Source organism: Protopterus annectens, chromosome 12.part0 (genome assembly GCF_019279795.1).
Source record: "Protopterus annectens isolate FY-2018-M chromosome 12.part0, PAN1.0, whole genome shotgun sequence".
Lineage (NCBI taxonomy): Eukaryota > Metazoa > Chordata > Ceratodontiformes > Protopteridae > Protopterus > Protopterus annectens.
The window spans coordinates 1,014,903,076-1,014,924,419 of record NC_056746.1 but is presented as its reverse complement, the minus strand read 5'-3'; the positions used below and the strand labels follow the sequence as shown (position 1 = coordinate 1,014,924,419).

The window sequence follows — 21,344 nt, the reverse complement described above, 5'->3', positions numbered from 1 at the left end:
TATATATATATATATATATATATATACATATGTATATATATATATATATATATATATATATATATATATATATGTGTGTGTGTGTGTGTGTGTGTGTGTCTACTTCAGATGGCTGAGGTTTCAAAATATCGAACAGCATATTGCTGAGGACCAGATGATCAAAGTTTTGAAACTTTGAACATCCAATTAAAAAAAAATAAAAGCAAAAAAAGTTTTATTTTACATTTTTGCAGTGGGGCAAGCACCCCTGCACCTCCCACACCCCCTGCTACTTAAATATACCAACTCTGAGATCGTACTACAGTGGGAGTTCAAGTACTTTTTTTTTTTTTTTTTTTAAGCAGATGTGTTGCAAGCTACTGGGATGTGAACACCTGAAGCAGACCCTTATGCAGTATATATTTAAATGCTAATTGACTAGTAAAGGAAGCAATACGTCAGATGGTACACATTGCTTCTGGATAATGTAATCCAAATTAAGGTTCATTTTCTTTTATTTATTCACTACTGAGACACTCTGTGGAGTTAGAAGTGAGGAAGTATTGCAAACTTGAAGAAAATGATTTAATATATTTGCTATATGTACTTATGTGCTTTGAAATGCAGAAGTATAAATATTAGCAGAAAAAATGTCTTAGCTGTAACCACCAAGAATTATATTTCTGCATGGAAGTTTAGCAGAAAAATGGAATTAGAAGTTTGATTTCTTCCTCACTGCAAGCAGGTTAGCCAAGAAGCCTTAAAAGCATGAATGTGTTTTATATCACTTCATGCCATTGTGGAAGAAGCCTTAAAGATGTTTACATCTTGCATTTCTTTAAGAAGGAAAACAAAGCAGCATTAGAAATGTAAGAATTATTGTGAGTCTAGCAACCAATGCTATTTACTTGTCATTTGTAATTTGCAAAGGCACAAGGTTGTGCAAAAACTATAGATGCTCATATTGCTAAGTTGAAGACTAGAGACATAGTCTAAATGTAACAAGATGAATGTCAAAGAAATGGTGAAAATTAGGCAACATTCTAAGAGAAGCATACCCAACCTTATGAAAGCTGTGAGTGTATATATACCACTTACAACTAGTACTACATAGTTAAAAATAATTAACAGAGAAAAATGATGTGTGTAAGATAAACTGTAACTAAAGCAAACAGTTAAAAATGAGAAATGAACTAAAGATGTGTTATAAACACAGTGGATATGAATGAAAAAACATAGCCATAAAAGTTCTTATCCATTGAAATCTTAAGATGTAGGCATGGCTATAAACATTAGAAGAAACAGTGTATTACATTTAATCAGTTTTAAAGTATCTGTGCTAGAAAAGGGCATTTTATAAAGCTATTTAAAAGGAAAAACAAGTGTGTTCAAAAGACCGTGCATGTTGTTGAACAGAAATATGAAAATGAACAATGACAATAAGCTGCTCTGGAAGTGTTATAGAAGTGAAAATAGCTGAGGTAGTGAAATCTGAAAATGCCTCAGTAAGCATTGACACAAAAATGCTAGGTAGATTGTCAACAAGACATGCTGCCAATTAATACAAATATTGAACTTAAAGCTAGACACTGGAGCAAAGTACAACATTTTCTCTGTAAATATGTTTAATGCATTGGAACTATAAAATATTGGATAGAGAATGAATCTTTATCAATTTATCGAATGGCTATTCAGTGAATAGCCATTCATCAAACCCCTTTTTATCAAAGCTGCTATTCATCGAACAGCAAATTTTAACTAGGCAATCCAGCAGTAAGCCAACCAACAGTAAAAAAAAATATAAAATGCAAAACCTACCAAGGTGGGGTGCTACACCACCCCAGCTCCCCAAACTAAATATACCAACTCCAAGAATCTCACTACAGTGGGGAAAAGGGCAAATTCCAGGTGGTGGCCAACTGCTGGTTTGCCCTAGTTAAAATTCACAATTTGATGAATAGCAGCTTCGATAAACAGGGGTTTAATGAATGGCTATTCACTGAATACCCATTCAATAAAGTAATATAGACCCAAAGAGAACTATGCATATGTTGTTAACATATTGTGTCTACTGAGGGAGCCATTAGGACAAATGCTCCTGAACTGTGTATAAGAATAAGAAATACAAAATTCATTTTCAAATTACTCCTCTCAGAGAAGTCAATTTTCATAATGTTTTATGTTAATTGGTTTGTGAGAAGGTAGGAAATGTAAACTAAGTTCATAGTATAATACCAATGACTGAATATATACAGAATCTGTTACATCAAATTGATGATAATCTGCCTGGTATTGCTGATTTATTTATAGACCTACTAATTTGCCTGGTGAAAATCACATACAAATAAAACCTGATGTTATGTCACCAATAATTGCTCCAGGAAAACAGCCAGTAGCTCTTAGAAGTAAATGAGATAGTAACATGTTTATGTGTTTATTTATTTATGTACCTGCTTACATTTGTATGCTTTATTGATCTCTTATCAGCTTACATATCAGTATGAATATAGATGCCTATAACATTTCTTTAGCCACCAATTGTTTGATATTGTTTGCTACTTAAGGATGCTATTACATCTACATAGATAATTTCTTTCTCAGTGATGCTCTGTAATGTGCACTCAATCACTCTTCTTAGTACCTACTGTAGTTTATACGTTTGTGTGATATTTCCTGTTCATTCCATTTTAATGTATTCCATTATTTGTATACATCTTTCTTTGAAGCTTGTTTAAACTTTGTAATATTGTACATCTACTATTTCATGAAGTTTTTCTCTCTGGGCTTCTGCTGAAAATGGGCAATGTACCCAGTTGGATTTACATGGTAAACAAAAACCAATAGAATAAAATACAACTACATTTGTTAACCAGGGTAAAGCACTGACCTCTGCAGAGAATTGACAAGTTCAGCCCAGGACAGAATAAATACAGAGACTCCCCAGACTCTGGAATAGACTGCTCATACATGTCAAGCTGAGCGCCTCCTTGGCCCTCTTCAAAAGGAACCCTGATGATTGGATGGGAGATAGGGAATTCACCCCGGGGATCACGTCAGTCGCCTGCTAGACAGGGGGCCAGGGAAGTAAATATTGTGGGAAGAAATATCCAGGGAATTGATATGGCTAGGCTTGTGTAGGCCCTAGGGCCAATAGCCTAGTACCAACTTATTTATTTATTTATTTCATTTTACATTTGTTGACTGGGCTAGTCTAACTGGATACATGTCCATTTTCAGTAGAGGCCAGGGGAGAAAAGCTCCAAAATTATAGTAATGTAACAGGAGTAAAAAACAGTAAAGCAACATAAAACTAAAACATGTTAAATATACTAATGCTGTAGGCTAACATAGTAGAAACTAGCACAAAAGCATTAAAGCAACATAAAGCTAGCAATGATTAAATACAATATTGCTGTAGGCTAACATAGTAGAAACAAGCATCTAAAGAACCTATGAATCAGACAGACAAGTAACAACAAAAAATAATTGGCTTCAGATGGTACACAAAATATAAATGCCAATCAGAAAATTATAGGGCATGTAGTATGGTCAGAGAACTGCAAGTAAATTGTAAACATCAACATGTTAACACTGTAATGTCAGCAGAAATACATGATTTACTCATGTTGACAATTCGTATCTGTTATTAGGAAGTAGCTGAAGCTAAAACAGCATGTGAATGGTATGAACATTTTCTAAAGCGAGACAAGCTTTGCATTTGAATTCATTTACAAGACCTCAATACAGTGATTATAAGAGAATAGACTTTAGGGATTCCCTGTGGACCACTGTGTTGGAGATGCTGGGTGAGTGGATTGTATTGGCTATGTAGATGATTCTTTTGAGCTATGATACAGAATCGGAATTGCCTAGACATAGTAAAGCCTTGCTGAGTCTAATTATGGTGGCTGCTAAAAAAGCAATCACTAGAAAATGGAAATCAAAATCTAGACCAACTTTATTAGAAGTGGTGAATATTTTAACAGAGATAAAGCAACCGGAATTGAGATCTTTAGAAAAGGGAAGGAGCAAACTACATAGAAAAAATAGGAATTGTGGGAACAATTTATGCAGAGAAGGAAGTTTAAGAGGCAAGATTTTGCAACTACAGATGTTTCAGTGGTGTCTGTGATAATGTTTGCAACTGAAGTGGTGTCAATGTTGTTTGTTTTTCATTTATATAAATGTAAGATTACCTATGTCATATGTGATAATTTAACAAAGATATATAACGCAAGTAACAAATACCAATAATATCCAAGTGCCTGTATTCAACAAAATGAATCCAATCAATGTTGAATACAAGAATGCAGGAAAGGGTTCAGACTCGATTATCTTAAAACTTTTATTGTAGTAAAACACACAAGTGCTTTCACCAAATGCTTTCTCAGGTGTTCATATTGCCACTAACAAGTCAGGGCACTTAAATAGCCCTATAAGATCTCATGACCTTTACAATCAAATTTCCACATGCCGAAAGCTACATAAACTCTTAAAATAATTGCATTTCAAACACTGAAAATTCTAAATATAAAACCTTCTTTGTAACTTCGTAAAAATTACATATACATAGGAGAAGGTGTAAAAGTGCCCCTTTAATCAAATTATACAAAACAACTATAACTAGATATAAACAAAATAAACATGTCATCTTGAAGTTGTAAGATATCCCAGATCAAGTGGCACACTTTAAAGTATTAGTTTTTAATTTATACAGGAGGTATCAAAGCTGCATGTAAGTGAAGGGGAAGGACAAATACCTATTGCTCTCCCTTATCTTTGTAAGGGTCTGAACTTCAATATGGGTCTTAATGGGACATGGTCATTCAATCCATGTCCTGAGCCTTTAGTCTTACTATCCACTGAGCTTCAATCTCTTCTGAAGAGTTCCTAATGTCTCCTCCCCTTTTATTTTCAAAGACCTTAGTGATGGCCATGAATTTGAAGTAGTGTGTAACATCAGTATCTATAACATGCTTCGCCGGTGCATTAAGTCTACTTTTCTTGTTAATATGGTAAATATGTTCTCTCATTATTTCCTTAAGTGTTCTGTCAGTTTTCCCGACATAAAACTTCTTACATACTTGACATACAGCTAAATAGACAATATGTTCACTCTCACAGGTAGCATGTACTCTACAATTAAATACATGCCCTGAATCAGGGTGTATAAAGTGTGTGCTTATGTCTATATAAATACAAAAAGAGCATTTAGTACAAGGTCTAGTCCCTCCCTCGACACTTCTTTCTGCTAGAACCTTGGGGATGCAGTGGTGCCTCTTGAGGGACTTCATATTTCTAAAGGTGAACCTAGGTTCTGAATCTATAAGTCTGCTGATATCTTTATCAGTTGTCAGAATATTCCAATTCCTCCTTATTATGTCTGTGTAACTGGAAATATTTCTTGACTGGCATAACAATACCCTTAGTTTATTGTTTTCCTTCCTTTCCCTATCTATATCAGGTCTATAATATTTTTCTGAAATATATGGTTTGGCTTCCATTTGTCTGTGATCCATTACCAAAGCAATATTCTCCTCTATGTCTTTATCACTGTATCCTCTCTCAGCTCGTTGTTAGTGAGGGCTACCTGTTTCTCAAAATCTGCATCTCTTGCATTGAGCCTGGAGGCCCTGTACATTTGATTCTGTACCACATTTCTAAAGATGTGTAGGGGGTGCATGCTCTTTCCACATAACAGATGATTCACATGACAACTCTTTCTATGCATCCTTGTACATACACTTGTTCTGTTTTCAGTAAAAATGGATGTATCTAAGAAAATCTATTTCTATCTTGGACCATTTCAGAGTGAACTTTAAAAATTGTGTAGACCTGTTAGTATATATCTCAAATTAGGGACTCTAAAGTACCACCCCATAAAATAAAGAGGTCATCAACAAACTGGCAAAAAAGTAAAATGTACTGTTCAAAAGGGCCATTTATTAGGAATTCTACCTCCCACATGGCCATTACATCTTCTCCTATGTATATGTACCTTTTTATAAAGTTACAAAGAAGGTTTATATTTTGAATTTTCAGTGTCATTTGTTAAATTCATTCACTTCTATAACACCATTTATTTATTCTTTCTTATATTTATTTCCGTTTAACACCTATAGCTCTTTACAGTGTCCTGACATTTGAGAGGGCAGTTTTCTTTGAATAAAAGATGTACCAATTATTAATAGAATTAGAAATGACAGGAAGGAATTAATACAATTACATTAAAATAGTTAATGTAGGATATCCTACAATGGAGATATTAATCTCTGTCACTTATTCATATTTCATAACTGAGATTGCTATATGTTATTGAGAGACATGTTATGAAAAATCAAGAAGAGAATCAGAAAAATGCATTGCCACTGTCAGTGGTTAGTAAAATAAACTGCAGATATTCTTAGCAGTTAATATGCAAAATGTCCATATGTACATTAATATTTCCAAAACCAGTGACTTACAAGCTATTGTATGGCATCAGATGAAAACTTAGATGATACTGACGAAAACTGTTGTTTATATTTGTACAGAAAATTATTGTTAGATATTCTGTGTTATTTATGCTATTCATTATACAAAGAGGCATAGTTATTTCATATTTCTGTAAATATCTCAGTAAATAAACATTCACAAAGGAATTTATTGCTATGTGAAAGTTTAAGACTGGCTGAACAAAAGTGCCATGTCACTATATGTCTAGGTTGTACAGATTACAAAATATGATAAGTTGTTTGTGAAAGTTTAAAAAAAATAACATTTTGGTTTAAGTGCATTGTACTATATTGTAGTATTCACATAAAGATGGTAAATTCACTGGCTGTTATTACTGTAAAAAAATATTTTGTACTGATCCGATTGCTATTCATAGAATATTAATAGCACTGTCTATTAATAAGACATTTACATTGCATTGTCTTATGCTTAAGCTAGTTGTGTTTCAAGTAAATAATCATTAAGAAGGGTATAAAAGGGTATACAAGTTGTATCTTTCTTATTATTGGCAAAGTTGATGAATGTTAAGGTGGCCCTTGGGAAACAACACTATTTGTTTCTCCAGAAAAAATGTATTAAGATTTAATAATTAGATAACAAAGTATAACAATAATATATATATATATATATATATATATATATATATATATATATATATATATATATATATATATACATACAAAGCTGTGCCATATTGCATTGTATAAATAAATGGTAGCTGTGGGAATAATGCATGCAGGGTAGTGTAAAATTTAAAGGAAATCTGGAATTTATGTAATGTTAGAGTGAATGAAAATTCTAAAATGTTTACTGCATAAAAATAATGCAAATGTTATTAAAAATAAGGTACACAGACTAACATGACAAAAATAAAAGTTGCTTTAATAAAAGGTAAATTAAAAAGTAAAATAAATTAAAACAATTAGAAAACACTTTCAGCTTTTTAATGCCGAAAACTTCATCAGACTAATAAGAGGAATTAGTGATTCTCTGGTAATACCAATTACCATTCACAGAAGAAGCACTAAATCAGTTCCAGAGCTACAGTGACAAATGACTTAAAATACGGTACAGTGAAGGGATGGCCTGAGCAAAAATCAGCAGGAAGGTTAGAAATTCATTCTTGCTCTTTTCCCGGGATGAAATAATATGTATCTGAGGCTTAATATTCAAGGCTGATAAAATAATGAATCCAAAACAATTAAAAGACTAATACCTTGGAAGATGCATTTATTACAGCTGGGAATAGTAAAGTGCAAAGAAAAATCAAGATATATAATGCATTGACCAGGAATGTTGATTTAGACAAAACAAGTCATACAGAGCTATGTTGCCTACAATGCATACCATACCGCAATCCAGAATAAGAGGTACATCAGTAGTATGAAGTCATCCATACAGCTAAGTGGGCACTGATTTGTTCCTTTTTAAAGAAGCAGTTTGTCTCAGATATGTGGATTTTTATTCTATTTTGTCAGTCACTCCTTGATACTACTTATTTTATACTCGTCTTCTGATATCTGATATCTGGTTTTAAGTTCATAGGTTCATCTGTAAGTACCAGGCAGACAGTCTTCTGATTATTATAAGCCTAGCCAAAAAAATATTCAGATGTGCCATCCAGTCTCAAAGAGAGCAAGAGAGAACAGACCATGTGAGAATTCACAGCTGCTTATCCAGTTATTTATATATCTTGTAGGTGTCGAGGGTGCTACTCTACTTGATATGTAGTGGAGGTGTGTTCTACTACATATTATCAGTACAGTTTACCTGTAACTTTAGAATAATGGGAAAATAAGGATTTATTATACCAACTTGTCTCATTTATCTGCTGATGAAGGTCTAGTTCCTTTAACCATGTATCTGAGGTTCCATTTGTACTGTGAAAAAACAGGAGTTCAGATTGGATTGGTTGGATCTTTCATGGTTCAAAAAGATAGACACATACCTCTACAGAGTTCACTTCAAGTGACCAAGTACAAAGACAGAGCTGCAAGTCTACCCTGATAATTGATTTTTGAGGTCACTAATCTTTTTTAGTGATGAATCTCTGAGGTCTCTCAAGTTGGCTGATATGTTTAGACAAATACTTGTCAAAAGGTGTATTATATTCAATAACTGGTCTAATAAGGCATGAGGAAATGGGAAATTAAGACTTCTTTGAATTTAGCAGATATGTTTTTGGAAATTAGATTAGCCAGACAGAAGGCTTTCTGAACTACTGCAAAGATATAATAATCAAATGATGAAAAAATTATCAACAAGAGTGGCTAGATCCCTTATGACAGGGTCTGTTTGAAGAGCTGTGTCATCTATAGGGCATATGAAAATGTTTTACTTCCCAAACTGAATTGTTGCATTTGTTCACACTTAATTTGTGACCATTATCCTTGTACCATTTGCTAACATAATCTAACACCTACTGGAGCAATTGTGAGTCAGTGGAAGATCAAATAACTCCCAATTTGCACCCATTTGTAAACTTACGACAACCATAGCCCAGGAATGCTGAGCTCAGCATATATGCCAAATAGGAGAGAGTCAAACACTGACCCCTGTGGTATACCACTGATAAGTCTTTTGCTGTCAGGAGTGGAACCTGTGACTCTAACCACATGGTTTCTCTCAGACAATGAGCTAGCCATCCAATGCATTATATAAGAATTGATGTTCAGATTTATAAGTATGTCAATAATGCCTGCATGGGGACTACTGTCAAATACCTTAGCCAGGGCCAGATATGGTATATGTACTTTATAATAAACCACTGCTTTGGTTACTTTTTCAAAGAAATTGGTAAGTGTAAGAGGCAGGATCTTACTTTGACAAAGGCAAATTGATGAGGGTCCAGGATTAAGAGATTTTCAATGCTCAGATTAAGGAGGTCTGAGATAATATGCTCCACAGCTTTACACATAAGGCCAGTGAGACTAATGGGTCTATAGTTGCCATGGTCCATGGTTGGGACATCCTTGTATAAAGGCATTACAGTGGCTGTTTTCTAGGCTTCAACAATGTAACCAGTGAAGAAGCTTATATTAAATAGGTTAAGTAAGGGGTTTGGATAGAAAATATTTGGCACTGATAGTAAGATATAATTTCAGAGCCCATTGATGAGGTATTATTAGCTTTTATTGTCTCTGTGTGTATACATTGTGGGATAGCCAGGATAGGATGTACTCCAATGTGTTGATATTTTCTCCATGTGGGATATAAAGGGCAGCCACACATAGTGTTTTATGTGCATTTAATTTTAGGTTACTTTGAAGTAGTTCAGCATTGTGGAAGGAGGGTATGGCAGACGAGAGGATAGGAAAGGTGACAGATTTATTTTACTATGGTACATTATTGATTATTCTGTTTGTTTGTTTTTTTCTTTTTTGTTTGTTTAATCTATAAACTCTAGGAATGCTAAAGCTGGGGGAAGTATTTCTTTTTTATTGATATTAGGGTTAGCCAAGATTCTGTTATTGCCAATACATCAGAGGAGTGATATTTTATAAGTGCATGTAGTTCTGGAGTTTTAGTTGCAATGCTTCTCAGGGTCATATGGAATATACTGAGGGATTTTTTTTCTGTTTCTTATTTTTTAGGAGAGGACTTGAGGTTTTCAGGCAAGGTCAATTTATTATTTGTGGAGTAACTTGGTACATGAAAGAGTGCAGAGTTGAAGTGAATGTCTCTTGCTACTAACAGATGAAGTAGTACATTTGCAGAGCTGTGATGTTTAGGTTTTTGTGGAAGAGCTGGCGTTATTAACTTTGAAACTTGTTTTAGAGCTAAGAAGTATCTTAGGTTTAATGAGGCTTGTGTAGTGATTTTTATATAAGTGAAGAACTATATTGAACTGGGTGGATGCAGGGAATGCATTGTAATCATGTGTCTTTTGGTAATAGGTAAAGTTATGTTTGGTAAGATGTAGAGTAGTGTAATAATACAAGTATGAGGGAGGTTAGAATGAGACACTGTATCATGGTGGGGAGTTTAGGGTACAGGGTGTTTTATAGGACAATATTTAGATGGTTAAAAGTAGAGTACTGATATTGTTAGTTATAGTAATAAGAAGATGTAAGAGGTTTGTATTGGTTGGTTGGGTTTTGGTGGGAGGAAGTTGTAGATTGGTAGCATTACTTTGTGGGTGGGCCAAAGTATTTTTCAGTTCTAGTAATTTGGTGATGTAAGATGCTGTCATTGGTATGTTGGGTTTCGCGGGAGGAAGCTGCTGTGGATTGACAATATTTTGTGATGGTGGAGCTATGGTGACAAAAAAATGTAGAGGAGGTAGGGATGGATGGAAATTGGAGGGTAGGGTAGGGGAGTGGAGAAAGCACAAGCACAGTGAGTGCAAATCTAGTGGTTTGCACCTGACGGTATTGTAGTTTGGACAAAAAAACTACCTTATAAGACTTTCTGACTGTAGAAAATAGTTTTTATTCAGTTCAACTTGTATTAGTCGCATTTGTATTACTCTACTATATATATATATATATATATATATATATATATATATATATGTATGTTAATTTCAGTACTGTTACAGGTAGTTTATTTCATGAAGTAAGGAAAAATATATGTTACAGTTGCATGACTAGGGAAACTAGAAAGACAATGTGTGTGGGGGATTGATGCATTATTGTAATGAAAGAGTGACTAACAGGCAGATTTCATTTGAAAAAGGCATAATTTACTGGAGGTAATATTTTCTAAAATTTATAGGTTAAGTTCAGTATTGATTGGAAGTAGATTATTTCTGTGCAGCAAAGAAAAATATATGTTACAGCTGCATAAATAGGGAACCTAGAGAGATAGTGTGGGGGAAAGTGATGCACTATTAATGGGAGGATAACTAACAGGCAGATTATATTTGAAAAATGCAATATTAAACTGGGACAAGAGTTAAGGGGTTGGAGCTAAGTCCCTAGTCACATGTGCATACCTATAGTGGTCAGTACAGCAAAAGGTAAAATACCGATACAATTTTTTTGATATTACTTAAAATTACTTGTAGCAGTTATTTAAAAATAATAACATGCAGGACAGATAATGAAGACTGAAATCTTGCTTATCCTCTGTGCAGGTGCCCTTTGTTTTGTCTGATGCTTAGTGACTGCCCTTATAGTTGGAGACGATGCATATTATGAAGGAGAGGTGTGGTTGCATGACAGCTGGGGGTTAACATAGACCTTAATCTAGGACAAGAGTTTAGAAGAATCTTAGAAGATTTAGAATTTTTGCCAGGAAGTGTTTGCAGAGATACTTTTGCACCCCAAGCAAATTCCAAAGAATTTTTCCTCAGGTAGATGGAAAATGTTGGAAGTGTACTGGGGAAGGAAAAAGGTACCTGGGAGTATTTGTTCTTGGGAGTTTAATAAGTTGGCAGACTTCAAAAATTCCCTAGAGTGTACTCTGCCAGGAATACTGGGAGAGCAAATGAGTATAGCTAAGGAAATGATTTTATGAACTGGGATACAGGATCAGAGTTGCCTAGATACAGCATGTCCTTGTTAAGTTTAATTCTGGTAGCTGCCAAAAAGTAATTACTAGAAAATGGAAATCAAACTCTCAACTAGCTATACCTGAAGTAGTGAATATTGTAAGAGAGATAAAACAACACATATAATGCAAATAAAGTGCCGACTGAGTCACAATACTAGTGAACAGTAAAATGTAACCCTCATAGAACCATCTTCCATTTTTGCACTAATATAAGTTTTATCCATTGATATGTGCCATTGTCTTTTGTAAAACTCTAGTTAGGTTTTACTATGTGTCCTTTTTTGTTTTCATTCCATTAAATTGCTTAAAGTAATTGTAATCTTTCTAATATGGTTTTTGAACTTTTTGTATATGTATTACACTTTTCTTCATGGACCACCACTTGAAAAGGAATACTTATTACTTATGCCCAATGGACAATCCCAGTAAACACATGCTAATAAATGATGAATACATTTGATATTTTGTTATAACATTTTCTGGTTATCATATGTGGATGCACATTGTAAAATGCACTTATAGTGTTTTTTGTTTTCTACATGCAAAGTTGATAGAACAGCTAACCTCTTCAGATAAAAGATACATGTACAATTTTGTTGTGAAATAAATGTATAAAATGTTTGGGCTTCCAGATTCTAATGACTGAGACTTTAGAGAAGACGTTCCCACTTAATTTCATACACAGGCCCATATAGGTGTGTGAGTAAGGGCATCAGTGCACTACAGTCTCAGATTACTAGAATAAAATCAAGTCATGGCTGTAATTAGGTAGAAACACAGAGGATTTGTGAATTATTTTAGCATCTTGTAGCATATCTTTGGAAGGAAAGCATAGTTCCATACCATTTCTGTGTATGGAATTTAGGTGAAATGGAAAATAAAGAAAACAATATAGTCAACAGTATATGCTGCTAAGTTTCCAAAAATGTATACAAAACATTTCTGACAGATGGAAACACTCCCTGTACTCTTCCCACAACTCCACATTTCCCAGTATCCTAGCTTGGACACTGTACAACTTTGAGGATAAGAGAATATTTCCTTACCCTGCTGTTACACAGTTGTGTTATCAGCATTGGCCATTCTTTCAGTTTAAACAGGAGTCAGTTAAACATCAGCAGTTCATCCTGTATTGCTAAAACCACTGGTGAACCAGGCTTTATTACTTATTTATTTATTTATTATTGACCTTTCTGGGAAAGTCCACCTGAACAATAATCAGTTTTCAGGGGAGACCTGGGGAGAAAAGCTCTAATATATATCAAAGATAAGCATTTCATACAGATTGTTATTTTTACAAGTACAGTTTAATATAAAAGAGTTGCAAAGATTGAAATTTTGTACAAGTATAATACAGTACAACATAATACAGAGTAACTAAAGAAATGGTAAAATTGTTAATGAAAGAAGTATGCTTAATTTTTTTAAATCAGAAAAGGTGAAGAGGGAGACAGACAGAAGCCTGGGTGAGATAAACAGGGAAAATATATGAATTCAAAAGAGATAAAAAGAGACAGTGGTCAGTTGTGGCAAAGGATATTAATAAGATAACAAAGACAGTCAAAGATGAGACAGAGTGAAGACAGATTAGTAAAGAAAGGAGTATGCGTATACATGAGAATAGAAAGTATTTGTATAAAGTTAATAAAGTAATATTTACAAATGTGTATTTGAAGGATGTGTACTTTAGCAGCCTTGCAAGTCAGTAATATTTTGGTAGCAAGGTAGAGAAGAGGGGTAGTAGGTCAGAAAATGAAAATTATTATTGGCGAGCAAAGTGAAGAGAGAGGAAGGCTGCAAGAAACTGTGGTTAGAAGATGAAAGTCTCGTGAAAGAAAAACAAATGGATTATAGGACGGAAGTAACCTAGTGTGAGACATGAGCAGGGTCAAGAATTAGTCATGAATGTTCTTATTGAAGATTTGAACATGTGGAGGTTGAGTGATGATTTGATTGTTATAAGGATTGAGTACCATGATTTTATTAACCTATGGATGCCTTGCCAATTTTTGTTTTGTTTGGTTTATGTATGTTAAGGAGTTGTTTATCATTTGATCTTAAGGGACATTGTGGTCAGAACTTTTAAAGCATTCTGCTAAGAGCTGTCAGATTGGATGATTGTTTATGACTTTTTTCTGATATGATTAACTATGACAGTGTGGTAGTCTAACTAATTTAGTTTTTTAGAGCAGTACAGTGGTGTTGATTGGTTTGCTTGCAGTAAAGCATGCAATCTTGTTTAGTAGTTTAGTTTTTAGAGAGGTTTGGAGGTTTGTAAGATTGTGTGTTCCATATAGAAGGTAGTAGGTAAATGTTATCTAGGGTTACTTCAGTCTTCAGTCTTAGTTCTGACTACATTTTTTGTTCTGCAGAGCATTCCTAACTTTTGGTGTGTTGTTTGATTGCATTTTAGAATAAGTAGTATACATTTTAGACTGTTATCTATGGTTATACTGATCAATTGTATGAACTATTACTTCAATCAGTGTTGCTTAGGGTGGTGATTTTGAAGCTGTGAACTGGGAAAGAAGTAGCTTAGCTTTTTCAAGACTGAGCAGTAACATGTGCAAGTTAGAACAAATTTTCAGTGTAGGTAAAGACTTCTTGTTTTACCTTTTGAAGATGGGGTTGGCTATCAGAGGAGCACATGAGAATTGAGCATTTTGATTTTGTATGAGAGAGGCCTGTTGGGAAGAAGTATAGAGATTGTTGGTGAACTTATCAGACAGCAGGGGACAGAGAATAAAGCTTTGATGTACACCTGTGGTAACTGGTAGGAGAGTTGATAGGGTGCAAAGACATTAAACAGATTTTTTTTCTTCTGAACCAAGTGGGAGTACAGTGTGAGAGGCCAAGGGAGGACTTTTCATGTAGGGGTGGTCTTATTCATCTAGGGATAAAGAGGATAGAAATTCACCATTGTCGCTAGCTTTGTTGATGGTATCTAGGAAGGATATGAGAGCAGTGGCGGTGGTACTATATGTTGGGTGAAAGCAATGTTGTGTATGTATCAAGAGGAGATGTTGTTTAAGGAGGTATTGAAGAAGTTGCTTGTGGATACTATTCTTTAGTATTTTTAGAGGGGGGCATAGGATTATGACGTGGGTCTAAAGCTGAAATTTCTGTTACATTCCCCCTTTTTATATAGCGAGGCTGTAGGTGAGATTTTCCAGAATGAAGGAACACATGACTCTTGTATTGACCAATTTACAAGCATTGATGCTGGGCATGCTATAGCATATCTGCTATCTTGAGATATTCAAGTATAACATTATCAGCAAATGGTTCTTTACATATAAAGTACTGACAACTTTTAAGATGAAAGAAGGTGTAGTACTGGGAGGAGTTTGGAGAACGCTAGGGTATTATGGATGTTAGGGCTGTTTTTTTATATGTGCAGCTATGCCATTTATGAAGTAAGTATTATACTGGCTAGAAATGTCAAGTGGGGAGAGGCTAGGGGAAGGATATGGATATATTTTTTGTTTGTTTGTTTTTTATCACTGTTTACCTGTTTCTTTGTAAAGTCTAGAAGATTTCTAAACTTCTACAAAAGTTTTGAAATTGTGTTCATTTGCCATTTTTCTAGACCTTATCTCTATTGAGCTTTCTTGTATTGTTAGATACCCAAGGCGCATGGCTTGTTTTTACTTGTTTTTTTCTAAGGGGTATTAAGTATTTTGAATATTTAAGAATATTGCATAAAAGTGATTACTGCTTCATCTAGGGAGAGAATTTTTTCATTAGACTAGTTGATGGATTGCAGGGCTGAATGAAATTTATGGGATTGCAGGTCCATTTGTAGTTGTATTGGTTAACATGATGGATGATTAATCCATAAGTTTAAAGGGGAAAATGGCTGCTAAGGGACTCTGCAAAAGTTTCTGAGGTGATGTACTTGTGAGTGTCAGAGACCATTATCCAGTACAGGATTAAGTTTTTGCAATAAGTTGCATTTTATGTCGTGGGTGAGGTGATTGGCTTTGTAAAGCCATATACGTTAATACTGGAACTGGGAAAATTGGAGGTAATGCTTTGCCATTCAATATTTGCATCACCCAGTATGATTTTTTTCCATTAGGAATGGTAATAGATAGACAGTGTAGGATATCTTCCAGTGTATTTATATTGTTTCCAGTGTAATACACAAAGCAATGAAGCAAAGTTGTTTTTCACTATTTAATTAGAGGTATGAAATGTGTGTTTTGGCATTGTGGAATTTGGGAATAGAGGTTCTCTGGTTCAATTCTCAGCTGGGGTGCCTTCTGTGCAGAGTCTGCATGTCCTCCCTGTAGTCACGTGGGTTTCCTCCGGGTGCTCCAGTTTCCTCCCACATCTCAAAGACATGCAGTAGGTGGATTGGACACTTAGAATTGGCCCTAGGAGTGAGTGTGTGGGTGTGTGTGCCTTCTGTGGAAGGTTGGGCGCCGGGCTGGCAACTCAACACTGTAAAACTCCACTGCCAATCATGAGCGGACAGATGATCCGCTGTGGCGATCCCTAACTAGGAAAAGCTGAAAGAAGAAGAAGATTGCCAAAAGGATTGCATTCATATAAGTTGGAGTATAGGATAGATTTACCCACAGCTTTTTTAAAGTTCTATCTGTTCTTATGATGTTATATCTGGTGGAAGTATTTCAGTGTGTTTTATGTTAGATTTAACCATGTTCTGGCATGTGCCAGACTATCTGAAGTATACTGGGCTATCCATGTATGAAGTTCTGTGATTTTTTTATAGATACTATGAATGTTTAATAAGAATATATATTAAGAGTTTTTTGGGGGGAGAGGTGAGGACAGGGGGTGATGTCATATTAGGGTGGGAAGTATAATAGTGCTTAATAGGACCTGGATTTGGATGGGTGTTTCCACACTGAAATATTTTAAGAGAGCACATGTACCATATCATATGTAAGTTCTTTTTGAGGCAATTTTTATTTTTGCTTTTAAGTTTGGATGGGTCTGATGGTATACAATAACTCCATACTGTAGTTGAGATTAGAGTTTTTTCAGAGATATGGTGCAATTATGGTTTGGAAATGGCAGCCTTGGTTAACTGTATGGCTTTTGTTTGGTGCACTGATTCTAGGTGTGACTGTTGTATTGTAGACTGTAAGGTAACAGATTAGGGTGACAAATATAGTTAGAGTTATGTAGAGCATGTTTACAACAGAGACAAAAGGATAAAGTAGATATATGGAAAGAGTGAATTCTAAGGAGGATAAGAACTAGAGATGAGATAAGTGAAGGAACAGTGGGAGGTGCTGTGTAGGAATGTTGGCCAGAACTGTAAATAGAGTATGTGTAAGTGTGTTTGGGTGAAGGGAGGTGGCAATAGAAAATTGGAGGGCAAAGAAGGATTTGTTATGTAGAAGAGTGGAATATTAATACAGATATTGGTGGGGTTATGTGTTTGTTAGATGGTAGGTGGGAGTAGAGTTTGTGTTGGTAGGAGGTGATTGATAGAGTGGCTAAGGGAAGGAGAAGAGCTGATTGGTAGAGTATATAGGGGAGTGAAGAGATGAATGGCTGTGCTTTAAGTGAAGAGATAGAGATGATTGTTCATTGCTCATCACTGGTAATCGGTTTACAATTTGAGGACCTTTGCTTGTTTTGGTGTTACTTACTGCCTTGTCACTGCTACAGATTAACTTATATTTCCCACCCTACTATGTGTTTGCCATCCGTCCATTACCTGTGCTATAACTAGCCTTATTATGGTGCTGCTATCTGACTGCTGTCCTGTCAGTCATTCTATTCAGTTGTCTTTAGGTAGCAGAGAACAATACTTCTCAGACTTTTCCTGTCAATCAACTTTTTCCTAGCAGTATAAAGTGCATCTCTTGGATTCTTCAGGTAGTAGTTAAACTGCTGCTCAGAACCTTGCTGATCTTCTTCTCTGATCTCTTATTTTCTTTCCCATTTTGTAATTTCTACAGAAATCCCACCAGGACATCTTCCTGCCTCCCAGTAGTGTGGCACATTTCCGCCTTGGTTTTAGTTTATCACTGGTGCATCAATGCATCCCTTCAATATCATGTTCATTTAGTCATATCTGGAAATGAACCTTGTTTGTAGCCTTATATTTATAAAGCAGACTATCCAGATATAGTTTATTTATTTGGTCAGCTACCAATACATACTGAAAAGTATTCATGACTGATTTTTTTAGTTGTTTGAATCCTAATTACTCCACTTGTTAATATACTTTCTCCAGTTATTTATTTATTTATTTTTATTAAATATATCAAATCTGTACTGTATTTATATATTTGCTTCATTGTTTATTGCTGTCCTTTGTCCTCTGTATTTTGTCTGCATTGTTTGTTTTTGCCACCCTCCCACCCAAGTGTTGTTGTACTCTTAAACCTGGTGGCTTTGGAATCGCCTGCCCCTGCTGTAAAACTGATTTTGGTCACTCTCCCATTCCCATCTCATTTGCTCACTCAACTTCAACTAAGTACAGTGAGATCATTTGGGAAGGACTACTCCCTTGCTTCTTTGATTTTGGACACTCCTCCCTGTTCCATCTCATCAGCTCAATCTACTGACTACAAAGAGAGCATTTGGGAAGGCCAACCCCCTTAGTTTCTTAATCTTGAACTATCTCCTGTTTCCTCCCTCATCACTTAATAAAAAAAAATGTTACACTTTATTCAGCTGCTTTTACTGTAATTGTGTTCCTCCTACTTTATTACCTTATTTTTGCAGTGTACTCTTAAGTGTTCAAGAGCTTTTATTCTGCTGCATTTATTACTGTGTGCTAGTAGCCTGGATAAATGTATCTGTTATTCTAAGCATCTTGGTTTTGGTTTTAGCACTTGGGCTTCAGGCCAGTTATCTTACATTTAAGAAGGTATTTGTGGTCTACACTCTTGTGGACAAACCCTTATGATAACCCTCTCTCCATAAGTCTGCCCAAGTATTCGGAACACTATGTCTGGACAATTCCCATCAGTTTCTCCTGCAAGCCTGGTTGACATGGGCATACTGAGATAGTATAGCAACTGCCTCATGTTTATTGACAGCCCTCTTCTCCTAGCACATAATTCATCTAATTGCGAGAAATGAATCTATATGAGTAACCTGGAGTCCATGCTCTCTCGCGCCACAGTCAATACTCCTGACAACGAGGCGATTGCCAGCACAAACACTAAACTACTCACATCACATAGCCAAGCACAACACAGACCCACCTATGTAGAGGTCCTCAATAAAAACTTACATAAACAGCAGAGACCTCCAAAACACACTCACAAATATTCCACACACAGCAGACAACATACCAGTGTCTCACAGACACAGCCCATAAGGTCTCTGCCTGACATACAAGGCTATGTCAAACCCCGAATTGCTGGAAATGCTCTACCTAAGGAAAACCCAATCTACCCAAGCTACATGCTCTAGGGACCTTAACATGACCTCAACAATAAACAGGACTTGTTGGAGGGACAGATTTGTGTCCCAGAGACTCCTCTTGCTCTGGACTAAGGTCCCCATATATGTGAGGCAGAGCTCCTCATTATTGCTCTTCAAGAGGAATCTTGATGAGTGGATGGAGAACAGGAAATTCACCCCAGGAATCACTTCTGTGTCCCTGCTCGACAGAGGTGCAGGTAACTAAATCACGTGGGAGGCGCAAGACAAAACATTTTGGCTAGGCTTAATTATGCCCTAGGGCAAATAGCCCAGTACCTACCTATGAACCTATGAAAACAATAAACCATCACAGCCCACAAGGCATAACAATAAGTCAAACATGCTAATCATTGGTGACTCAGTTGTGAGACATACTGATGTCCCCCTCACCAGGCTTGACAAGGAGAAGGTCATGGTCAGTTGTCTGTCTGGTGCCAGAATCCGTCACATCACACATGCACTTAAGTCTCTCCAAAACAAGTACAATTATGATTCTGTCATTGTCCATGTTGGTGTGACTGACTTGAGACATACCTCCCTGGACTATATGAAGACAGACATGATTGAGCTCTCAGAGTGTGTGTCCCAGACAGGTATGACCCTAGCACTGAGCAGCATCTTCACCAAGAATGTTACCACAATACCAACAAAAAGTAATTGACTTCAACAATTGGCTTAGTTTCTGGTGTCATTCCAAGGGGATCCAGTATCTGTCTCCTTGGGATGACATGGTTGACAAGCCTCAATGCTTTGCAGAGATGGCCTCCACCTGTCACCACTGGGACTCCAAATCCTGGCCAAGGCTTTACCTCCCCCATTGTGCCTTTTTTAGGCAATGTCCCAAAGACAAATCTTTCAATATAAAAGATTTGCCAAAAAGCACATTGAAGGTCATGCTGCTTAACACTAGGAGCCTTAACCTGAAAATGCACTCACTGGAGGCTCTCCTTGCACTGGAAGATGCTAGCGTCTGTGCGGTCACAGAAACTTGGTTCAGGTCTGTGGAGAGCACCCCTGCCTTACCAGGCTATACCTTATTCCAGACATTCCGACCCCAAAATGAGGTTGGGAAGACTAAAGGTGGTGGAGTTTCTATAAGGAGACATTAAGGACAAGCACACCTCCATACTTGTTTGCCAGCATGATGCACTGGAACTACTCCAGGTGCAACTAACAGTTGGCAAGACACCCATCCAAGTTGTAGCCAACTATAGACCCCCTTCCATGACTCAGGACACCCACTCCCCTTACCTGCATCTACTTGACTCCATCAAGGTACCCCTAACACCCTGATCCTTGGTGACTTCAACTACACCACCATAGACTGGGTGAACTATTCTTGCACTAATACACTCTCTCAATGATTCCTCGACTTCATCAGTTCTAATGTACTAGCTCATCTCATGCCCCACAAGGAGAGATAACATTCTTGTCTTGGTTCTCATCAACATGGGTGACTGCTGCACCACTCCCTAATATGTTCCTGGTGAGATCAGATCATCAGACTGTCTCATTCAAAGTTTCTATCCCAACCAACCCCCACCCCCAGCCGTAATCAAGTTAAAAAACTTCTCAAAAGCTGACTACAACCTCCTAAGGGAGGGTATCTGTAGCTTCTCACCTCCGTGCCCCTCAGAGGATGCAGACAACTATGCTGAACAGTATGCCAATGCAGTATACAAGCACCTGTACAACTGCATGGACTCAGCCATACCCAACAGAACTAAAATCTGCTCCTCAAGGAAACACAAACCTGTTTACAGGACATCCTCTATCAACAGGCTTTACAACAAAAGGAAGAAATTGTTGTCCAAGGGTAAAAAGGAAAAAATTTAAAATTGGAAAAACTCCCTCTTTAGCCACAACAAGCAAATTAGATCACTAGTGAAAACCACCAAAGCCAATTATGAATCAAAACTATCCTCTGAAACAAAGGGAAACCACAAAGTCTTCTT

At 36.2% G+C, this 21,344-nt stretch overlaps 1 protein-coding gene across 4 annotated transcripts in view; it reads left to right on the top strand.

The window, feature by feature from the left end:
- The window catches only part of BCAS1 (brain enriched myelin associated protein 1), a 1,015,193-nt gene that overhangs the window by 974,163 nt on the left and 19,686 nt on the right, over positions 1-21,344 (top strand). The gene's annotated exons all lie outside the window — the stretch shown is intronic.